This window comes from Myotis lucifugus, unplaced genomic scaffold (assembly GCF_000147115.1).
Source record: "Myotis lucifugus unplaced genomic scaffold, Myoluc2.0 scaffold_27, whole genome shotgun sequence".
In the NCBI taxonomy this organism is placed as follows: domain Eukaryota; kingdom Metazoa; phylum Chordata; class Mammalia; order Chiroptera; family Vespertilionidae; genus Myotis; species Myotis lucifugus.
This window is the reverse complement of record NW_005871075.1, coordinates 9,640,614-9,665,526: the sequence shown is the minus strand read 5'-3', so window position 1 is coordinate 9,665,526 and position 24,913 is coordinate 9,640,614. Positions and strand designations below refer to the sequence as shown.

The window sequence follows — 24,913 nt, the reverse complement described above, 5'->3', positions numbered from 1 at the left end:
AACATGCAAAGCAGCCTTGCCCAGGCAGCTTGGAAAAGGTGCTTGGAGGAAAAAAAAAAATCGCTAGTAGCAAAATGAGTGTGTTTCACAGCAGTGGCCCAGGCCCCACGGTCCTCCAGCATCCTCGGATCTTTCATCTGCTGCTCTCACCAGCTGAAGCAGAGCTCCCGCCCACCCCTCTGACTCCCGACAGTTTCTTATCCTTATCACCCGTTTTCTGCTATATTGACTGCTTGTCATTTCACATTCACTGAAAGGGCTTTTGGGCACCTTCCAGGCCCCGCTGGACTCATTACAAAAGGCAAAGGCAAGTTTTCATACCCCAAGCCCCATCCCGGAGCGCTATGCTCATGTACCCACGCAGATTTACAAGGCAGCCACGCGTACTCCTCAAGGCCTGATCAAGTAGGGAGAGCTGTTCGCTTTGATCTGATTTTCCATCTTTTAAACCGAGAGAGAATGGATAAGACAGTCATCAATCCGTGTCCCAGGTAGCCAGCCTGTCGCTGTCTGTTGTCTCCAGAAGAATCTGGATTTCGGGACTTCACCGGACAATAACTAACCTAACAAGCAGGGCAGCCTTTGCTAACCTCTGCCCACCCTCCAGAGGCAGCGCCAACGCCAATGACCAGCAGGTGAGCAGCTCAGGCGAAGGTGGGCTGCTGGCTCCCACGCTCAGGCTGATGCCTCAGCTGTAAAGAGCATTCTGTTCTGCAGGGCGTTCAAAATGATTCCGAATTCCAAACCTTTGATGTGCATTTTCATTCAACCTGAACTGACATTCATTAGGGTCACAGGACCAAGTTGAGAACTGGAGCACCTCACATGGCATTAAAGTTATCCGGCCAAGTATCTAGGACTGAGTCCTGTTCTTTTTAAATTATGATTTATGAAATTAAGAAATACTACCTTTCTGGCCAGCATGAAGCATCGTTAAAGCCTCCATGTCTTGGTGAATGTTACGTGTGATTTCTGGGTATGCTTTTCTAGAGTACGTGCAGGATGAAAAATAATTTTTAAGAGATGCCTGCGCATTAAATGAAAATTTAATGTGAATGCTTGTGGATATGTCATTCTGTGATAACAGGCTTCTGCAATTTTTGTTAAAATTAATGTTCTACACAAGGTTGAATGTTTCCCCTTAGGAACTGCAGCAATATACCTAAATACACCTGGAATAAATTATAGGCGAGAACTAACTTAGTTTTAAGAACTCTCTTGGCTTAATTATGTGAAAGAGTATGTAAAACATACTTTCTGTTTAATGTTAAAAGTGTTAAAATACATTGCTATTTTAACATTAGCTAGATTGTATAAGCTTAGAAATGTAACTTTGGTTCCATTATATACTTCGAAAGTTTGATTATATTTATATTTGAGGTTTAACCTGTCATATTTAAATTTCAAAGTCAAACTGTTCATTGAATTGGGGTTCAAAATAAGAATTATTCTGACACGTTTTCTCACTAAAAAATGTATTTTCACAACAACATCTTTCCTTTCTGCTGACTCGACTCAGTCTCTACTGTACTTTTTATACACTACAATTTTTGAAAGTCCACATTCACGATCTTCATTTCATTAAGTAGACTTCAGATATATTCTTTTGTGTCTCAAGGATTATTTAAACCATGTGTTGTGTGTTACTGTATTTAAAAATGACTCTTTAATCAAAATAACTTTAAAACAACTAATCCTCACTTAGGCTGGTCAGCTGAATCCACATCGCGGTCCAGGAAAAATAAATCTACTCTCAAGAATGCGAATGCAGACAACAATTAGACACAGATGTGAACAAAATTAGTTACAGTTTACAAAATGCTACACTTCACATGCTTTTAGTTTTTTATGTGTAGTACAAGATTGCAGTGTAGTAAGGAAACATACTCTCATAATGACTTATCTAAAAAGAACACCTATTTCTGATTGGTGTTGATTTTCTCTTATATATGACAAGATCTCTGGAAATTTCTGTATTTTCAAGGTCTACAACCCTAATGTGTTTCAAAAATAATTAGGCGCGTTTCCATTCAAAAGAGAAAAAATTATTTCATGGTTTTCAGAAAAAATGCTGTTAGACATCTGTAAGCTTACATTTTCTGCTTCCCATCCATAAACGTAATGTTTCTTGTCTTCTCCTAATCTGGTATTTTTAATTCAAATGCTCCTATGAGTGCAACAATATTTCCCTTAACATTATAAATGGTCATCTTATATTACAATGAAGTCATTTCACTCTAATGCTTTTTAAAACTCTTCCTATAGAATGAATGCTCAGAGTAGCATACAGCTACTGAAAACACAAAGAGAAAAAAGATAGCAGAACTTCTTAGGATTTATATTCAAGAATCTCAAACTAGTAACTCTGACTTCTGATTAGTTAATGAGGTCTTTTAAGTTTGCCTTTTTTCTAATTAAATTTATAATTCTTCACAGATGTAACTTTTGTTGATGTTCAATTTGTCTCTCTCATTTTGTTAAACCTCACATAGTACTTCGCCAATCCATTGAATAGCCACATTAAATCTGTTAATACCATGCTCTTCAACCCCAGAAATTATTTCCAGAAGGCAAACTTGCTTTGAGGGATCATCAAACAAGACTTAAGGTACACATTTTATCACATTTTCCCTACCACAGAGCTCAGGATGCAGAGCAAAATTCATGACTTTTGCACTGTTTATTATACTTTGCTAAATTACAAATCAAAAGCATCTGACAGAAGATCATGTATGAAGCCAAAAAGTTAATAATGTTCTGTGAAAAGTAAACTGTAAATGGAAAGGGATTCTAAATCTCAGCAGCACAGAGCAAATAAAATGTAGGTACTTGTCTAAAATTATGGGTTTTCCACAGGCTTTTCTGCTTGCTAGAAGCAATTTTTACAAAACGACTATAATTTTAAACTTACTTTCTTCAAACCAAAAAGAAATTTTCAAAGTGAAAGTACTGAACTTATCTAAATAAATAGAGTTGGCAGGCAAGCTAGTTTTGCCCAACCACAGATCAACCTGAGTACTCCCAAATATGAAAGACAATGGCAATTTTCTAATCAGAATGCATTTTATAGTGAAAAAAAATGTGCCTTGGGCACAAATCTGTTTTTTAATCAGAATGTATTCTTGCTAAAACTCTCTTCAATCAACATTTCTACCTATGGTGTCAATGCTCTGGTTCAAACCTAAACCTAAAACTGAAATAAACTTCTGCCAAGAAATGGATGGATGCCTTTGAAATGTTAACACTTATTTCCTTCTTTATCAAAGACTCCATGAAATGACTGCTTTCATACTATCACTGATTTTTAATGTAATATACTGTATTACTTTTTGAAGTATCTCATTTAAAGAAAATGACAAAAGGGAGTCCCCTTGGACACAAAAACAAGTATTTAAGTGGCACTGGTTCTACCTATAGTTTTCAAGGACTGTTTTCAAAATAGCATGTGTTGTAAATGTCGAATACTTTTGATATCTGATTAAATGGAAGAAGTGGTTTTATTCCCACTCTAAGCGTTTTCCTCATTTCAAAGAACATCTATAAAATACCTTTTTGCATCCCAATGGAAATTTTCTTTTGAGAAAATCATTTATCATGTCTAGGAAACCCAGAGAGCAGCTGACTTGCCTTTGGCACCCTCAAACTGAACAGTGGCTCAATTAGGCTTCTCTGTCTGTCACCGCAGAGAATTTTCAGGATTGAAAAGCCATGGCTGCCTGTTCACCCACTGAACACTTTGGGCCTTAGGAGAACTCATGCAGCGAGAAAGTCAAATATTTGATAATGCAAAAAAAAAAAAAAGCATGGCTGTTCATGTGTGCACGTCCTCAAATCCAAAGGGTGGGCGAAAACACTCACACAAGCCTAAAATAAAACCTACTCTGAAAGACACATTTAATAATAATAATAATAATAACTCAAATCTATAAAACTACACTATGTGCTTAACTACCGACTTTTTGGACCCCTTGTCATTTTAAGAAAGGAAACATACAAAACGGTTGTCTAAAGGCAAGGACAGCTCTGAATTTATCGAATTCTTCCAAATGCTCTGCTTAAATGTGTTCAAAAACTCCTCCCAAGATACATACACCCACGAGTAATGGGCAATTCATATACTGATTCTGAACGACAAATATTTTAAATGATAATTCAAAAATTTAAGTCCGGTTAAATTTCAAGGTCCATTCAAGTCATATAAAATGTCAATAAGTGAAAATATTATTAATTTGGCAAATGTTTATAATTTCACTTTTGAAGATGAGCCTGTTTAATATAATGTTTGGAAATTTTGTTTATTGAAGCAAAAGGATTTCCTCCCTTTAAAAGCGGTGCCTATTTTTGTTGTCCTTTCAAAATGTTAATTTCTTCCTCATTTTCTCAGGTTAATCTGAAGCGTGTAGGAGAAGTTATCTGTGTGTTGCAATGGATAGATAGATAGATAGATAGATAGATAGATAGATAGATACTGACATAGGTATATTGCTTTATTCAATATCACACGATCATAGTTGAGGTTTGTGCAGCAATTCAGAAAAGAGATATGAAGTAATCTCCCCGCGGGAGATTCTATTTATTGATATAGATCACAACAAAAGTAATTGTGAACAATTAATTTGTAATTATCAGTCATTGGTTCTAATCGCTCGGATAATTTGGGGGCTGAGAATTAGGCGTGGGTGATGGAACCCTGCGGTTCATCAAGTCCTAGGTACAAAGTGTCACCATCTTCCCCATGCCCTCCTGTTTTCATGGTAAAAGAAACCAAAACCAGACCCAAAGCGCTCCTGGTATCTCGAGCTCTGCCCACCGGACAGCTGCTGTCCGCCCCTCCAATTTCTCCAACAGCCCGGCTCGTACTTACAGCGCTGACTTCGGCGGCATCCACCCGTTCGCTGCGCTCCTCCGCCTCTCCCGGCTCAGCACCCCTCCGCTCCGGCCATCCTTTCGCTCCGGGACGGGGTGCGGGAGGGTCTAGGAGGGCTCTCGGGGCCGCCGGGCGCTCCTGGAAGCCGCGCGCGTCCGCGGGGCAGAGCCCGGCCGCGGGGACAGCCGCCTGGCCGCTGCTGCAGGCTCGGGCTGCCGAGCGACTGAGCGAGAGCGCGGTCCCCAGCGGGCACCCCGCCGCAGCGGCCGGCCGCAGGAAGGCTGCGAGTCGGAAGTGGCACAGCGGAGTTCCCCCCTCGCCCCCAACTCGGAGCCATGGGCTCCCCGGCGCAGCTCAGAGACCGCCCCGAGCCCTGCGCTCCCGGCGCCCCGGCCGCCGCCGATCGCATCTGAGCGCCGCAGACAAAGAACCCGCAGCCGCTCATCCCGGCCGGTGGGCGCAGCCCCGTGGCTCTGCCCGTGCCGCCCGCGGGCTTTGGGCGGTTGTTTGTGCCACGCCAGCCACAGCTATTCTCTTGTCCTAACCTTATTGGTTTAAATGCAACAGTGGAAAGGAGCACGGCTGGTCTGACTCAACCGTGCTGCTTTAAAAAAAAAAAAATTATTATATAAATGAGCGCGCCCCGTGCTATCAGAATAAACAGCTGTGGGAGAAGAACTTCTCGGAGACACTGTCAACACACATCTCTGGCTACAGCAGCTACCAATTACGAGCGTTGGGGAGTCGTTACGCGTTATCTTTTATACTTTTCCAAACTTTTTTTTTTTTCAGGCCCTGAAACTTGGGGAAGTGATGCTTTTCAAATGCTGTTTTCTAAATGTAACAACTGACAGGTCTGGGGGAAATAAAAAAAAGGAGAAAGGCCGTTTCCATATTAAGTACATCAAGGGGGTGGGGGGTGGGGGTGGGTAAGCAAACGTGTAAGCTATTACGAGTTTAACAATGGAAGCCTGGGCGTGATTCTGCAAAGTTTTCTGGGATGATGAGTTTTACCTGAACTACTTTTGTGGGTATGAACCAGGTAATATTGCCGTGTTAGTATTTTTAAATGATTTTGGGGGAAAGATGTGTTGTTTTACCTAGGACTCTTTACAGTCACTTCTTTAAAAAAAAATTAGAACTAAACTCAATCTATGCATGAAAATCTATACTACGAGGGTTGAGCCATTCAGATTATGACTAAATTACAGGTCCAGTTTAAGATACTTAGTTACCATCATGTTTTAGGCAAATAAATGGCTTCAGTTGTTAAGATTGATGACTTAACCATTATATTGATCTCAAATATTTAAAGAAGGCATCACTTATGTGACTATTCTAATTTTATGTGCCAGCCCCATGCCACAGTTCAAACACCAGTGTTTATTTTTGATACTCCTCACTCATCAAAACCAATTTTGTACTCTAAAATAAAATCTTTATACCCACTGGATTGCCCTTAAAACTGTTTTGTCAGGACCAATAATACTGTTCTATGTATTTGTCCTCTTATTAGTAATAAGAAGGACCTTTTCCTTAAGGTTCTCATCTTGATATAAAAAAAACATTTAAAAAAATCACAGTAACTTCTTCAAATGATTTTATAATATGTTTTCAGACCACAAACTAATAAAGCAGATAGACCCAGTCTTACCTTTCCTTTGCTAATTTGTAAATGAAAGCACCATTCTGATGCAAACAAAACAAAAAGCTGCTAGTGATCAAAATTCAATATAGACTTCCCTCTTCTTCCCCCAGAAAGGATGCCAATCTGAATTCCTCTGAAAAGAGAGTTTAAACTGCACATTCACCTAGGATTTCATTTTGTATGGTAGCGGCAAGGAATCATGGGCTAGTCATCTACCATATTTGGGAAGCCAGGTCAAAAATCAGTTGATTGCTATTGGATCCGTGCACATATGCGGCAGAAATAGAATGATGTTACAACTACAGCACTTTCTCAGACCAGAAGAATCAGTTATTCAATACACAGAAAATAAAATACGGCACTTAATGGAGGTTTCTAGAGCCATGAGTAAAATGTAATGTAAAATTTATTCAATCTATGATATCAAACAATGACTGCTTTTGCTATCATATTTATTTCTAAGCTCCATAAAACACAAAATTTGAAGTCCTGGTTGGAAAATTCAACCCTGTTTGAAACTTTACAGTAAGCTATTATAACTATGCTTCCCCTAATTTAAAAATTATTATCCATATAAAAGGGTAAAATATTATCATTCTGATCCATGAAAGGTTGTATTGGCAAATCCAAAAGATACTCACTGTATGAAGTCAGTACTGCAGGGATATAATGTAAAGTACCTGACTTTTGTATATAATTGCCTACATTATAATCAGATTTATTACATTAGTTTTTATATTGAAATTCAATTTAATTTATATAACACAAGATACTATTAAAGCAATGATGCATATAATTATGAAGAAAATTATGAAAAGCATGAACATAATGTGACCCCTAATTGACATGCTATAGGTCATGCGACATAATTATGTAACAAAGAGCATAGTCGTTGGCTAAAAGAAATATCCATGTGCATATATAGCACTTTTAACTGGTTTCCTTTCCTAAATCAGAATGAGATGGATTAAAAATGATCACATGCTCATCCACAAATTGTCTGGTTACTGCTTTGGATATCAAATATGCAATAATTACTATACAACTTACATCCAACATATTCTCTGATAACTAGCCAAAATGTAAGCCATTACTAAAAAGACCCAACTTGTGGTTTACTTCCTATTTCTAAATTTCCACCAACTAGAATTACATACTTAACAAACAACTTTAAGGACCAAGGTGTTCCCTAAATAAAATCATATATATCACACCAGAAATTAGAAAACTTTGCCGAAATTTTACTATTAGTAAAGACAGATATTGGTAGGAAACATTACTATTTGATATTTCCTACAGAAATTTCAACACATATGACTAGGAGTAAAATATTTTCTAATATGATTTTCCTTCCTAGAACAAAATTGTGTATATATATTACATATATATATATATATATACACATAATTTTTATCTGGAAAAGAAAAACACTTGAAATAATCAGCTGTAATGAAATGTTTGAATACCTTCAAAGGGACAATATCTTTCCTATACTGTGTCTCCAAATAGGTTTTATCTTACAGAGCAAGCTGTTGCCTAGGACCTAGGTAAATGCCTGTTTATATAGAAGTCTGCAATTTTGATAGAAATTGTTAGTGCTTCCCAATTAACAGAGAATTTTAAATAGAGGCATGATTGCAAAAATAAACAAATGCCCCTGGTTTTTAAAAATGCAAGAGCATTTTTAAATGTAAGGGATTCATTAGAACAATCAAAAAAGGTAACTTGGAACTTTTCAAAAACTACACGAATAAGCAGTTGATTGATCCAAGTAAATATAACAAACACTGAGAAAAGGAAGGACAAAACACAAGTGTTCCTTTCCCTCTTCCATTCCAGTTAACAATAAGAGAGTCCGTAAGCAGTTGTGAAGATTCCAATAAAAGATGCACTCAGAGGTCATTTCCCTCCTATTTGTATTTACCTTTCAATCATTTTTTTAATTAAGCGATTACCTGGTCCAATGTAAACCATCCCTTATCTCTCTGCTCCCACCATTCTTAGGAGATTATTTCTCAAGAATAATGGGAGAGTAAGTTACAAAATATCATTAGCACTTCAAGACCAGTGTTCTTTCTTCCAAAGCAAAATCCTAGTGATTTTTTTCTTCTATGTCATGAAAATCAATAATATCTGCAAGCACTCAACATTTTACCAACGTTCAAAGTGGAACGGCGAATAGAGTATTCCAAAATGCTCTACTTCTAGTCCTCTGCTTCCAGATCGCTGTCTTTTCTCGCGGCTCCTGCCATGCCCTGCACTTTGGGCTTTTTTCTGGAACCCTGGAACCGTGTCCAGATGGCCGACATGATGATCCTCGCTGGCATTTGGAGCGGTCACTTCCATGACCTACTCTTTCCCCACTGGCACGAGACCTACAGTGAGGGCCCTGCTCCCAGAAGCCTTCTGCTGAAACGCCACCAAGTAAAACATCCTCTATTTATTTTAAGAATGATATGAAATCCACCAAACTGAATGTCTACCAGTATTTTGCTAAATGTTTTCCATTCAAACTCTGACATGAATAGCGTTTAACAGTACATTTAAGAAGGCAATTACTAGCTATTCACTGTAGCACAGAAAATTATTTTAATAAATATTATAGTCTTTATACCAACACAATGTGGAAATATGACCTATTTCCTGTCCCCTTAATAGGCACATTGGTTATTACATATGGATAATAACCATTTATTTATATAGGGTGGAATACTTGTTATCATATGTAGTAATGACTGCCTATAGGATGTTTTTTTAAAAAAAATATTATTCTTAATAGAAACTTGGAGCAGAACTTCTTGAAACTAATAATGATACCCAGGGCAGTAGTAAATTTTTAAGGAAAGAGAATGGTTAGGGTGTGTGCAGGGGGAGAGGGGGCATCAATGTGTCTCACATCAATGTTTCTCTCTCACCCCTTCCTCTCTCTAAAATCAATTTGAAAAAAAAACGAAAATGAGAATGGGTTGATAGAGGTACTTTAAGAAAAATATGACATCAGATTTTCTATTTTAAAATCCACTGATTTTTCTAAAATGGCAAGCAGAGTTCCTTTTTCTACCTTCTGCCAAAAATATGTAAATAATTGGTCTTGGAAGCATATGCTTCATCTCAGCAATATGCTGTTTTCCTTTCTCACACTGGAAGATGGATTTCTGTTGACACGAAGCAACCTAGAAAATCCAGGTTGTCTCCTCTTCAGCCTTTTCTCCCTCTGAGCCATGGGCAAAACCAACCTTGTCAGCACCTCCCAATACATGTAAGAGGATCTGGAATTTTGCTTTGTGTTTTCCAGGTTTCCTGACAGCTGAGTTCACAGTTTTTAAATTCATCAGAAATAGTGCCTATCTCATGGAAGAGGAAGGGGGTTAGCATGTATTGCGTGTGTACTATGTGCCAGGCACTGTGCTGGGCATTTTATATCTATTTTTCATTTATTTAAACAAATAATGTCACCGTTTATCTCTTTTAATCCTGTTATTAAAAAAATATGTCTCTCCCTCCCACCTATTATTTGTTCTGGAATCAGCCTCATTTATCTAGCGCCATCAAAGTGACCACCAAATGGTAGATGGAGCCTTGGGACATTAGTGTGCCCAGGTTGTATCATCATTTTGGAGCAAGGTGACACTCAATAACGTTAATGAATCCTGAAAGGTGTGTGATATATTGAGATGATATATAGAAATGATATATTTAGTATAGAACAGATATCAGCACTATATGATATCTGATTACTCACAAACACATTTGCAAGTTAATTTGCAGATTCAAAAATAAAAATACATAAAATCATCAACAGGGAAAAAATTGTGATGAATCCTTAAACTTGAAATTATCCAATCAGGAGATATAATTTTTCTCTCATTAGTTATTTAGAAAGGTGAACTACCTTCCTAAAGTAGGGATTATAAATAGTCCTAAGTTCTTTTCTTTATAATAAAAAGGAAAAGCTAAGGGTCTGAGTTCACAACAAGCAGTTACTAATATATGGACAACTCATTTCACAGTTCTGTCAGTTTCTTCCCTTTTGTGTTCCTTAATTTCAGTTACCCAGTGTGATAGGCTTTGATCCTCATAGTTATTACATCATAAACACTTGATTTGCTCACGGAGGAAATAATTACATACAAAATACCCTCCTTATGCTTTTGGAGGTATAGTTTAAGTATTCCAAATCAAGAAGCTCTATTATTCTTACAAAGGAAATGCCAAGAAGGGGGAAAATAAAAAACCCAAACCTAATAACCTATAGAATTTTTTTCTTCCTTCAAGCAGCATTAACTTTCCCCCCCTCCAGTCTCCCAATCGGGGGAAAAGAAAAGTAACCTCTAAAGCTGTTTTAGACAGAAGGTCAGCATTCAAAGGCTCGGTAACTTAATCCACAGTGCACTGCAATCACATTGCTATTGGAAACACAACCAGAAGCACCATGATTCTAGATGTTTTTATTAAGCAATGTCAATAGGTATACAACCTGGAGGTTTCTCTCTACTGTAAAGATTCATACTTGCAGGAGATCAAGTTGCTTTGGGTCCTTGTATTTGACTTTAGAAAGCTGTAGAGTAAGGGAAAAATAGACTCTGTGCTTCATACTAAGGAAAACAATAGCTTCAGTTTGTTCAAACACTGAAAAGAGGACTTTTTTATGGTCAAAATGCGAATAAGAGATGAAAGCTTTCAGTCTTCAGATTCTCAATAAGAATTTCTTATTTTGGATGGTTTACTATTTGGAGTATTATACCGATTTTTTACATTTGTGGTTCATGTTCTTTCAAAAAAAAAAAAAGGAAGTCTGGAAACATCCCCTGCTGCTTTTAGAGATTCTGTTTTAACATCCTCAATAGTCTGATTGACCTGAACTGCAGAGTAAAACAACGTCAAGGATCTGGGATTATCTGAATTAAAATATTTTAAATGTGTATGATTGTTAAAAACAACACCCTGGTTGATAGGGAGTTACAGGCTGGTGTGTGTGTGTGTGTGTGTGTGTGTGTGTGTGTGTGTGTGTGTGTTAATCAATACAAGGAAAAACAAATAGTTTACCAAGAGGTCAGAGAGCCTGTAGAAGGGACCTCTATGGCACAGTCATCATTGACAAGCCCTGCTGACAGATCTGCGGAGCCCCCATTAGCTCTGGCCTCCTGGGAGAGCCATTCCCCTCCTTCCTGCCCTTGTCTGCCAGGGATCTTCCTCCCCAGCAGAGTGCGTGGAGAGGGTAAGGAGGAGGTGAAGGAGCAACAGGACAGAAACAAAGTGGAAGAAAAGAAAGAAGTTATTCAAGACAATGCTCAGAAAACCAGCTCCAGGGTCCCAGGTCTTTTGGAAAGAATGTGTATCTCTGACTTAGACATTCTAAAGGAAAAAGGTAATGTTTTTAGATATGGGTTAAATTTATAGTACCATTACAAGTATATCCATCTCTTTTGAGAGGCACTGCATTTGATACATTTAAAAAAGAAAAAGAAAAAGAATGACCTACTCACCATAAATAAATCATGATTAATTATTGAAGACTATTTGAAAAGAGAACCCACATCTCTAAGTTCTGTATTTACAATTTCCCAAAGTCACACCTATTACCAACCAATAAATAACCTATATTTAAATGACCTATATTTGAAGAAAAAAAAAGATGGGGGGAAGGGATTGAGCAAAAAAGAAACAAAAGAGAAAAAACTCATGGACATGGACTACAGTTGGTGACTGCCGGGGTGGGAGAGTGGGAAGCGAGAGGTGAAGGAGAGTAGGGAGGGATAAATGGTGATGGCCAGAGACTTAACTTGGGTGGTGAACACACAATACAATGTACAGATGATGTGTTGTGGAATTGTGCACCTGAAGCCTGTATATATCTGTATGTATGAATTTTGTTAACCAGTATCACCCCAATAAATGTAATAAAAAGGAAAAAAGTGTTTAAAATTATATTTCACATTAAGACCTCCCTGAGTAAGCATATGATGACCATGAATTCCTTCTCCCATCTTTCTATACCATTTTCTATACTTTTTGGGGATTTCATTCCTAACACTGTTCTGGGTTTAAATGCTGTCCTTTTCCTTAAATGTGTAGAATAATTAAAATCTACCTATAATCAAGGGTACTACTCACTAGGCCTTTAAGACAAATGCACTAGAGATTTGAGTTCTAATTCCACCTTCAGCATGGGTTTCTCTGTGCCCATTGTTATCGTTCTATGTAGACAGTACTCTCAATGAGTAATCTGAAAACAGGCTAACTATAAAATGGATGCAAGAAGGTTACAAACCTTACCAAAATGGCATGGGGGGGGGAATGCCCACTGATATGGTAAAGCTCTCCTGGATAGTAAAATAGCACCAGAAAACTGAATTTTAAATCAATCTAATTGAGTGAGTATAGAATGAGTGCTCAGACAGGTCAGGGCAGCTTTCGTTTCTGCACAGCTTGGTACATATAACAGGTGCTCAATAAATGTCATTAAAATTAACTAACACACACACACGTGGCCACTTGATGCAACATGGCTCTGGTTTGAGAAAGAAAAATGACTTCCCGGAATTTCCTTTGCTTCTTTGTTTTCCATTATTTTCCTTACATGTATTTGCCCCCATGGGGAACTCTAAAGTTGGACTGGCTAGGGCATTATCATCACAGGGGAGTTCATTTCATTCTCATGTTCAAAACATTTAAAATAATTTTACGGAGCAAATGGAGCCATTGAAACTGTGCTAGGAATTTGCCATCCTGACAACAGGGAATAAGCAAACCCTAAGGAAATTTAAAAAAGTAGAAGAGATCTGAAGTTCCTGTATTGGCGTGGAGTATGTGCTTGAGTGAGACAGGATAATGGAATAAAAAGTTAAGGCTGAGTAAAAAAAAAAACAAAAACCCAACCAACCAAATAAACAAAAAAAGCTGTCATACTCTGTGCTTTAGTTATACCCATCATGTTCCTCCTTAAGTACTCTGTTATAGCAACTCATATTTCCCTTTTAAATCTTAACCAAAAATCCAAAGAAGTTAATAAAACAATTTAAAAGGATACTCAATAGAATGAAAGTATCTTTAAAGAAACCCCACATCTCCAGCTTTCAGAAATATCTCATTATAGATGTAGCCACAACACTGTCATTTTCAAATTGTGCAGCTTTAGGGCTATAGTGGGGCCTTGACTTACGAGTTTAATTCGTTCCGTGACGGAGCTCGTAACTCAAATTACTGGTATGTCAAATCAAAAGTGAACGAGTGAGACATGTGATGCTGGGCTGATGTTGTGGCGTTCACTGTGACATTTGCTGCGCCAACTAGCGGTGGGGTATCTGAAGCTGGCTCGTAACCCGAATTTTAGCTCACAACTCAAAGAAAAAAATTGGCCGAGAGACAGCTCGTATCTCGAAAAACTCGTTAGTCGGGACACTCATAAATCAAGGCCCCACTGTATTTAAAAATCCAACTAACCAAGCTAGTTAGTTGGTGTGTCAGCGAGTCACTCACATCCAGCACATTCCAGTACTGTGGGCAGCAGGAGATGCAGGACTAAGCAAGACAGACAGAATCCCCACTGTCCATGTGTGCATTCAAGTGTGTCAATAAATTTAAAAATGGCCTACTGAACAGAGGCATTTATTTTTGCCTTTTCTATACATCCCACTAGAGCAGCTGTAAATAAATTTTTTTTAAAAAAAGCATAAATCCCAAAGAACAAACAAGGTAGATAATAAAAAAAAGCAGTAACACATTTTGGAAGTGAAAAAAAACAAAACAGGCAAATCATTAGTAACTGATTTAGCAGATCTGAAAAAGCCAAAAGGTGATCAAACTGACACCAGCAAAGCTCTCCGCTCCCCACCTCTAGGAATGGGTGGTACCAGGTAATTCTGGAAATGGGAGTAAAAGGAAGACTTTAAAAAATGGAGGATTGGGTACAGGTTGGTGTAAGAATCAGGTTCCTTTCACTACTCCACAAAGTCATTCATACATGTAGACTGAAGGAGAAGCCCTAGAATGCGTTGAGGAAGGGGTATCACACTCAGACAGGTAGATTGCGTTTGCTGAGTGCTGAATACTGACCTCTAGGACAACTGCCTCTGCTCCTTCCACCAAACACTTTCCCCCTTAGGATTCCTGGAATACCAGCTGCTAGATCCAGGTATCCAGGCAGGAGCCTCAGAGAACCTTCCTTAGGAATTGTGACCAGCCCAAGAGGAGAGACTTAAGGTACTTACACCTGGGTGTCTCTCAAGGAAAGGACCCAGCCTGATCGTCCCATAGTAAAAACTAGGGGCTAGAAGTCCTCACACATCAATCAATGTTAAGGTGCCCACGCTTACATATGAGCCAACAGTCAAGGGTGTAGAAACCCTATGAACAAAGAAAAACAACTTCCCGGAAACAGAGATTAGGCGAAAGCAAGAAAAGCAAAAACAAACTCTCATTAATATCCCCAGAGAAATAAGATACTGCAGCCATGACACAAGATTGGAAAAGAACAATATGAGTTTTTAAAAAGAGGAACGTCCAACAACAAAAAGAGCCATGAAAATAAAAAGTAGGATAGCCCAGCCCGGTGTGGCTCAGTGATTGAGCATCAACCCAGGAACCAAGAGGTCACAGGTTCGATTCCTGGCCAGGGCACATGCCGGGGTTGCCGGCTTGATTCCCAGTGGGGGGTATGCAGAAGGCAGCCAATCAATCTCTCTCATCATTGATGTTTCTATCTCTCTCCCTCTCCCTTCCTCTCTGAAATCAATACACACACACACACACACACACACACACACACATATATTTTAAAAGTAGGGTAACAGAAATATTTAATTTAGAAAGGTTTGGAAAATAAAATGAGGAAGTTTCCCAGAGAATAGACTAGCAGAAGAGATAGAAAATTGGGGAAAAGAGAAAATATGATAAGAAAATAAAAAGCTGTAAGAAAATATGGTGGTCCAACATCAAATAAGTGGAATTTCAGAAAGAGAACAGAGAAAATCAAGGGTAAAACTTAAGTAAATAATCCAAAATGTTTTCTAGGATATGAGTTTTTAGATAGAAAGAGCTCAACAAAATGGATTTTATAAAAGGCCCACACCAACAAACATTGTGAGAAATTTCTAAAGACTTAGGAAAAGGGTAGCCCCTACAAGTTTCTTTGAGAGAGAAGAAAACAACAACAGATCAGACACAAAGCATGGCTCATGACCTCAGACTTTTTAATTACAACATGTATTTCTAGAAGATAACAGAGCAATTGCTTTAAATTCCTTAAGGAAAACAAATTCTCAATCTAGAATTTTGTACCCTGACAAACTTAATAACAAGTAGAAAAATTAAGGATATGTGCAGACACATCAGGTCTCAAAAACGTGTTTCCCAAGTATCCTTTCTCAGAAAGCTAACAGAGGATGTGTCCCATCCAAATTTTGGAGCAAACCTCCTTTATGAAATAAGTAAATCAAACAGGAGAGAAGACTCTAATCCCTGGTGTTGGTGGTTCAGGGAATTTCTAGTGTGAGGGCTCTGCACCAGGTATGGCATTCCAGATTGGAGAAGGTGAGAAGGCACCAAGACAGTTTTCAAGATGAAAAAATGCCTAGAATAAAAATAGTGGATACATCTGAACTTGTGGAAAGGACATTTAAGCAATCAGGGGAGAATAGGAAATTGAATTGTTAAAAGGAGTCATAGAATACTACATGATTTTGCTGTAAAGAGCATGCATGTAGATGGATAATTGTTATAGAATCATTTGTCTTTTAACATTATGTACATATAATTTTGATTAAAACAAAAAATAGACAATTTTCTGCGCGCGCGAGAGAGAGAGAGAGAGAGAGGGAATTATTGACAAGTAGCACAAAAATTTCAGGTAAAATTTGGTAGAAAGGGTCATGGGGGAGGGGTAGGCATCATATTAGCTTGTCAAGAAAAGCTTCTTTGCAGAAGTGTCATTTATGAGTTTCACAAATGATGAAAAGGTGACAGACTTGTAAAAAATTGAGGGAAGGGAGAATGTGGTCTTCACAAATGAAACTAAGTTCAAAGGCATCAAGTTTGGCAAGCAGGGTAGAGAAGAAGGAAAGAGCAGGACCAGGGCTGGGTGTGGAGCGCGGGGCGCTGCAGACTTGGTGAAGAGCTGGGACTAGGTATAAAAGGAAGGTGCTAGAGGTGTCTTCTGCTTGCTTGTTTTTATTCTGTTTCTGAGCAGAAAAGTGACACAGTCTGATTGACATGTAAACAAGATGACTCTGGCTGCTGTGTAAAGGACAGACAGCCGGAGAGCAAGAACAGGGGCAGGGCAGTAAAGTAGGGGGCTGTCGCAGTGGTCCTGGTGAGAAGTGAGGGTAATTTAGAATCAGGTGCTATGGGGACATGATGATCTGCAGTCCTATTTAGGGCCTATTTTGGAGTGAGAAACACCAATAGGACTTGTAGATTGGATGTGGGTTTGAAGCAAAGAAAGAAATTAAGGATGACTCCAGTCTCTCCACATAAACAATAAACACCACTGATTTGACTTTCATCTCCCTTCACGTCTCCTTTCTGCTCCCTTGCTCATGCAATAACATGACATAAACACAGAGAGCCTGAATAACGAGAATCTAAATAGTTGAACGTTAACTGGAAGTTAGACACAGAAGTGGAAAGAAACCTGATGAGCGAAGTAGATAGAGGCTATTTGTGAAAATGAAGAGGCTACAAATGGGTCACTTGAGCCTGGAGGCCTTGGTGAGGGCCAAGGACTTGAAGGGCAGGGACCAGTCTGATGCTGGACAGGACCACACCGACCAGCGCACCTGCACCTGATGCCACTTAGGGTTCACAGAGCTGCACGTGGGCCAAGGACAGCAGTCAGCACAGCACAGGTACCTGGGACATGAGAGCCACACCTGCAGGGCAGGATGGCACATGAATGTGCCCCGGGCACTGAGTGCCCCCCAGGGAGCAGGGGGAGTAAGGGAGGGCCGGCCGGAGCATCTAAAACCACCAAATCTTAATTGCATTGCCCTGAAATTGTCACATTTAAAGATTTTTGTTGTTGTTTTGCTACCGTGTGCTTGGAAGCAGGAGGCAACTGGTTGTGGAAAATAAAATCAACTTTGAAAATGTGAGTTGTGATAACTCTAATAGCACTGTCCTAACAGACAACATCTGAGCTCCAAACCTCATCTAAACACCCACACTGTCAGGCTGTCTTTATAAAATATGAACCGCATCATATCTGTCATTTTAAAATCCTCTATGGATTTTAGAGTGAAGTTCAAACGTGTCAGCTGATCACAATGGCCCTGGACGATCCGGCACAAGCCTCCTCCTCCAGCCTGAAGTCCTGACCAGCTGATCGTCCTCCTTCCTTCCAGCCGCTCAGAGACACAGCCGTTCCCAACCCTGCGCTGTTCCCTGTGCTTGGCATTTCCAGCCCCTCGTGTCTATCAGAGTTCAGCTGGGCACGACCTGGGCCTCACCTCTCCAATAATTGTACCCCTCCCTCTTTCGTGTGTCAGGCCAGCTGTCTCAGGAACATTTCCAATCCGATCTTTACCAAAGTAACCTCCTATTCTGAGCCCCATACCTGCTTCTCCAGTTCTCTATTTCACTTGGGGCACAACCATAGCTCAAGCTGAAAGTCTAAAGGTTTCCTTCACATCCAAATCCAATGCCAAGTCCAGCAGATGCCACCTTTACATATCCCTGCACGCAGCGCCTCTGTCTTGTCATATTTCCACTGCCCAGCTCAGGCAGCCCAGCTGCCCACCCCCATCCCCTCATCCCCCACTACCCCGCCTCCAGCCTTCTCTTCAGTTCATGCTGCAGCAAGCGTGGGCTTCATGCACTGCGATGCTAATGATAACAGCGCGGGGCTTCAAATCATTTAGCGGCTCCCACTCCACAGTGAAAGATTAAAGACCGAAGCCATAAAACAGCTCGCAAGGCTCTCTGTGGTCCAGGTGCTGTCCACCTTGCTAGTTCAGCCCTCAGGACCATCTGCTTGCTCTTGATGCTCTAGCTTCAGACTGCCTGTAGTTCCCTGGACAGACAAGCTTTTTCTCAAGATGCTTGTATTCATGTTGTCCCCGACATTTGAAATGGCCTTGAAACTTTCAGTTACATACCAAAATAAAAGGAAACGAATTAGGGCCATGGTGTATCTTTTTCTTTTTCTTTTTTTTCCAAAAAAAGATGCTTTTATTGATTTTATTTATTTATTTATTTTGTTAATCCTCACCAGAGTATATTTTTCCATTGATTTTTAGATAGAGTGGAAAGAAGGGGAAGAGACAGAGAGACAGAGAGAGAGAGAGAGAGAGAGAGAGAGAGAGAGAGAGAAACATCTATGTAAGACACATTCATTGGTTGCCTCCCATACATGTCCCAACCTGGGCTGGAGATCAAGCCTGCAACCTGCAACTGAGGTATGTGCCCTTGACTGGAATCTAACCCTGGACTCTTCGGTCCGAGGGCCGGTGTTCTATCCACTGAGGCAAACCGGCTAGGACTAGCTATATTTTTATTGATTTTAGAGAGAGAGGAAGGAAGAGGGAGAGAGAGAGATAGAAACATCAATGATGAAAGAATCATTGATTGGCTGCCTCCTGCACCCCACCTACTGGAGATTCAGGCTGCAACCTGGGCATGTGCCCTGACTGGGAATCAAACCAGTGACCTCTTGGTTCATGGGTGATGCTCAACCACTGAGTCACGCTGGCTGGGAAGGCCATGGTGTATCTTGAGAGAAATTCCAATGGAACAAGCACAGAAGGAAAGATCGTTTGTGAAAAGGGTTTCTGCGTTAACCACCAACCCCTTCACCCGTGTCTACAAGCAGGCTTGAGCGTTCTCCATGCCAACGTGAGATAAAACTTCCTTCCGCTGCACTCGCCTGGAAAAGGAGCACAGGAGATGGTGGGGGAACTGGGAGAAAGAGAAGGAGGAGAATAAACAAGGGGCAGGGGAGACCTGGGACAAGGCTCATGCAAACAAAGACTTAGGAGCAACGCGATTGCAAGATTTGGAGGTTTTTGAAAGACAACAAGAGACTAGAATTCGTTTTTATCAGGACTAAGGTCAACTTTGTTTTACTGCCATAGAATGATCATCTTTTGTGAAATTTATCCTGATAGCATTATCTCTAAAGCCAGGGTCTACAGTGTACCAGTCGAGCAGACATGTTAGCACTTTGATTCTAAAAGTGCTTTGAAGATTTCCTTCCTTCCTAGAGGAACGTAAAAATATTCCGACATGCTCTGCCTGCACACACACACTCACATGTGCGCACACATGTGCACGCACGCGCACCCACACTGCGCCCACCACACATGCTCCGGTGTGCAGACACCGTTTGTAATTCTCTCCCTCCTTGTGTCATTTGGGGATTTATGGGTATTTCAGTTAACAGGTTGGTTCTAGTCCCTTATAATATAAAAAGCACTTTGTATACACAACATGGGCACAGATCCAGCGTAATGTCTTGAAAGCCCGGGGCACTTTAAAATTTGTTTTACATCAAGTTAATCATGTTATGAATCTACATTTTCATTATACATCACAACCATCCTTATTTTTACTAATGACATACAAGATGAGAAGAAACAGAACGCATATATTAAGGCTACCGTCTGATCTTCCATTTGTTAGAGTAAAGCTAGACAGTTTAGCAGAGCAGCAGATGAATTACATAATATTTATGAAGGGCTCTTATAACAAAAATGAAGAAATCAAAACCAGATGAAAGTAGACAAAAACTTTATTTTCATAATTTAAATTATGTTATACCGAATTGAAATCGTACTTAAACAGTGGTAACAAATTATTATGTGGAATATTGAATTACTTTGCATTACAGGTCGCTAAAATATACACAAATTTGTGAGTAAAATATATTTCAAGGTTCCCTAGCTTAACAGAAGTAAATTAAATTTAAAAGATCAAATATACCAACTGTGTCCCAGTGGTTAAAGGTATACCGGAGGTAAAGTATCCACATTTTAAATATATTAAATTTAATTTTATATTCACTTCGCATGTATTTCAGCACACGATATTATTTTATCCTACAAGAGTCTCTAATTCTTTAAAGTTGCAATTTATCTCCTTCAAAGGTTTGCATTAATAGGAAACAGATAAGCAATGTTTATGTTCTGAAGGGCATGGCATTTTCTCCTTTGCTAGTAAAGGATGTATATGCTTGTTTCTTCAGTCACTGCGTAAAATAAGGCAGAGTTGGTGATAAAATAAGGAATCTACATAGCAGAAGGAGTCAAACTAGATAAATCTAGACACACATTTGCTCTGATGACTCATGAACTCAGACTATGCAACTCCAAGGTCATCTTGGTCAGAATTCTATGATTTGGTGGACCTATACTTTCTAAATTCAGCAGTTCCCTGCCTCAATCTGTGTGTTAGGTCACAGTACAGAGGAAACTTACATCTTATAGAAAGCATGTAAATTTCTAGGCTCTCAAGCAGATGCTAGAGTAAAGGCATCATTTTAATTCTTAGTATTAGAAGAGTAGAAAATTTGCATTAGTCCACATTTTGGAAGAACGACAAAACTACGTGGATGTGGCATGGCAGATCAAAAAGAATGGGCTATTGTGATTTTTAAAAATTCTAATGCTTTGTATAATGTTACGAACCAATGTTACCTTAATTTAAAAATATTATAATGCCACAATTTTAAGGGGAGGTTGCACTGTTGCTTAAGTAACTTCTCTTCCATAGAACAGTTATGATAATATACGATAATCTTAGTTACATTGTTTTCTAAGAGCACCTTTTTAAAATGCATAGCCAATTTTAAAATTGTAACTTATTTAAGAAAACACAAATTAAAATGGCATATCATTTCATTCCAAGCTCAACCAAAATTCTAAATTCTGCCAATTCCAAAAGTTGCTGAAATGGGAGCAATAGAAATTCTTATCCACTGCTGTTAGGGGTAGGAAAAGCTATACCAAATACCCTCACATCCAGCAATTTCATTTCCAGGCATATTTCTTGAGAAGAAAAATGCACAAAAAAAACATCCACCACAACACTGTTTCAAATACTTAAAAAAATTAATCCTCACCTGAGGATATGTTTTTATTGATTTTGGAGAGGAAAGGAGAGAGAGAGAAACATCACTGTGATAGAGAAACATGGATCAGTTGCCTCCTGTATGTACCCCAACCAGGGATTGAACCCTCAACCTAGGTACCTGACTGAGAATCAAACTTGCAACCTTTTGGTGTACAAGACAAAGCTCCATCCAACTGAGCAACTGGGCCACGGCTATTTTTAAGACATTTAAAAAGAGGAAACAACTTACATTTTCATCACCAAGAGAATCTATTTTAAAATTGTGGTATATTCTCTGCTCTATGGTAGTAAAACCAATGACCTAGAGCTACAGAGAGTAAATATACACATATACATATACTTGAAGCAATAAAGCAAGTTTAATGATAATATCAGATTATAGGGTATTTTTCACTTAAGCTTTATAACATGCAATAATATGAATTGTGTACAAAAAAATCTGATACAGATTTCAGTGAAAATATAAGGACAGGAGGGGAAATAAGGAACACCAAATTCAGAATAGTTGTCACCTCTGGGAAGGAAGGAAGGAGAATGAAGCTGAAAAAAATGCACTGTGAGATTTAACTGCCTCTTTAATGTGTTCTTTTTTAAAAAATATTTTTTTACTGGTAGCAGAGAGGAAGGGAGAGGGAGATAGAGAGAAACATCAATGATGAGAGAGATTCATTGATTGGCTGCCTCCTGCACACCCCCCACTGGGGATTGAGCCTGCAATCCGGGCATGTGCCCTGACTGGGAATAGAACCGTGACTCCTGGTTTATAGGTCAATGCTCAGCCACTAAGCCATGTTGGCCAGGCTAATGTATTATTTCTTGAAAAAAATAAAAATATATTTGAACAATACAAGACCAAAAAAATGTACATTTTCGCAATCTAGGTGGATGTATATAGGAATTATATTATTTCTAATTTTCAGTATATGTCAAATATTTCAGATTTTAAAGAGCAAAACAATGATAACTATAGAATGTTTGTTACCATGCTTACACTACTTTTTAAAATTCTACATCTCAGAGATAGCAACTACAATTTTACGTGTTTTCCACCTTCATAATCTTCTCCAGATCTTTGAGTGCATCCAATTCCCAGCCTCACTAAGAGACAAGCTTAGACCTCTGATCTGATAACATAATCGGTTGTTTTCAAGTTGCTGACATTATCAGTCTGCTTATATTTTAAATTGGTGGGTCTGTTCTCACCAAAACATTTTAAGCAGATTTATTTAAAGAGCTTAACCTCCCATACAGATGTCTTCTTCCCTAAGCATTGTAAAACCCAGAGGGGGCTGACTTATCCTGCCCCAGATCCCTCAGCCCATTCACGCAGGGACTTCTCTGGTGGGGCCACCCCTGGTGGCCTTCTCTGACCAACTGAGGCCAGTTTGGGGCCCCTCCCTGGGGCTTCCTTTGTTCCCACGGATATCCAGATCGGGGACTATGTCACCCAGTGCTGTTCCTGCCAATCCTCCATCTCCTCCCCTGGGATAGAAACGTCCTGAAAGCAGCAGCTGTGTTCTACTTTTACCTTCTCAGGGTTAGCAGTCATATATTTGCTTGATAAGTTGTTTGCAGAATGACTAAATGAATGAAAGAGGCTGTCACACAACCAGGATCAATGTTTTCCCACTAGTGTTACTCTTTTGACAGTGCTTTTGTATCTCAGAAAAGCAAAGGGTGAAATCAGCATGGAACCCTTCCATTAGGAAATGGCAATGCCTCCTGGAGGGAGAAACGCAGACTCAGTCTTGAATCCAAGTTTTGAGCATGGAGGGGCTTATAGGTTGTGGTGCTTTGATGCAAAAAATCACAGTTCTCACCATGGCATGTTCACTGATGCAGTAATGTTTAAGTAGGTAAGTGTACTCTTAGACCAGCCTATGCAGGTAGACCCCATAGGTAGAAAATATTCAAATATGATCCAAAAGATTTTTCTAATTTACTCTTAGTGATGACGAGTGAAGCTAATGGTATAATGCTAGCACTTAATTTCTCACATATAAGTGAACTAAGAATTATTATTTAAATAAAGTGAGTGACTAGAATCTTATTCAAAGCAGCCAGGCATCAGGTGACTGATCAGGGGATGAGCTCAGGCCTCCATAGGCCAGAACAGCCTCTAACTGTGCAAGAGTAAGGGTAAACCTCATGCGCTAGGCATCATGGAAATAGGAAGGGGGAAATGTGGGTAATAAAGGAGATAAGTTAAGAAAATGAACAGGAAAAAACATTTTACTTGTTACAAGAGCTACTGATCAACTAGCAAAATCTGGAGTTTCCATGTTTTATTTATAAAACACGTTCCCCCATGTAATGTCATGGAAGCAGGCCCACAAGAATTAGATTAGAAAGCTCAGGTAATATACCTGTCCTACAGATGGGAAAATGAAGTCTCAGAGAGGCTAAGGTCAAGAGATAATGTCAGAAGTGATACTTAAACACAATATTATTTTTACTTTCATTTCAGTCTCTTTTTAAAAATGTAGCACTGTATCTTCCCTCAGTTAATTTCCCTCCAATTTTATGTGTTTTCCCTCCAATTAAAAAAAATGCTTCTGAGTGAATATAGTTATACTGGAATTTAGAAAATTTTGAAATTGTCTATAATTGAATAATATCTCTCTCTGTTATACTTAGCTGAGCATTTTACTTCTGATTGCATAAATATTCATAGAGAAACACCTGAGAGGAATATTCAAAGCACTGAGCGGTGTGGTTCTTATTAACACTAATAGAGATCAGGTGGATAAATTCCCATTTAATGATTTGAAAATCTGTCCCTGACATTTCACCATTTAGGTAGCTATAAAATCCGTCCCTGCTTGTTTTGGTTTTGTAGTAAAAAATATGCTTAACTGTATTACTCTCAAAACATTTAGAAAGATGTTTCTGTTTTTCAGACATGCTAATTCCCTCCATCATGTCAAATTATTCAGTTATACTTCTTTAGTTTCTTTAACTTTACCATCTTCTGAATCTTTGAGCCTCACAAATCTAGAAACTTCCATGAATCAGCGCTGTCTCTGAGACCAGGGTCAACACCTATGATGTGGTTGGCAAACTGCAATGCCTTAAGGAGCAGATACATGTGAAAGAAAAATTGGGGTGGGCCTACAGTGGAGTGTAAACTCTCATGACTGGTCATTTGTCGTTCAACCCAAGTGGGATGTTGTCATGTAGGACTATGGATTCATGGTCTCTGAATCTTCTGAGATTTTTGAGAGAAGCCAAAAATCCATATTTTTTTTCCATAAGCAAGTTTCTAATCTCTAAGTGTTGCAATTAAAAACAATTTTTAAACAGTGTTTTGGGCCAAGATTGGCTTGCTTTCAAAA

General features: G+C 39.1%; 1 protein-coding gene across 1 annotated transcript in view; it reads right to left on the bottom strand.

Annotated features, from left to right (window-relative positions):
- Positions 1 to 24,913, bottom strand: part of EYA1 (EYA transcriptional coactivator and phosphatase 1) — a 274,836-nt gene that overhangs the window by 145,803 nt on the left and 104,120 nt on the right. The window lies entirely within an intron of this gene.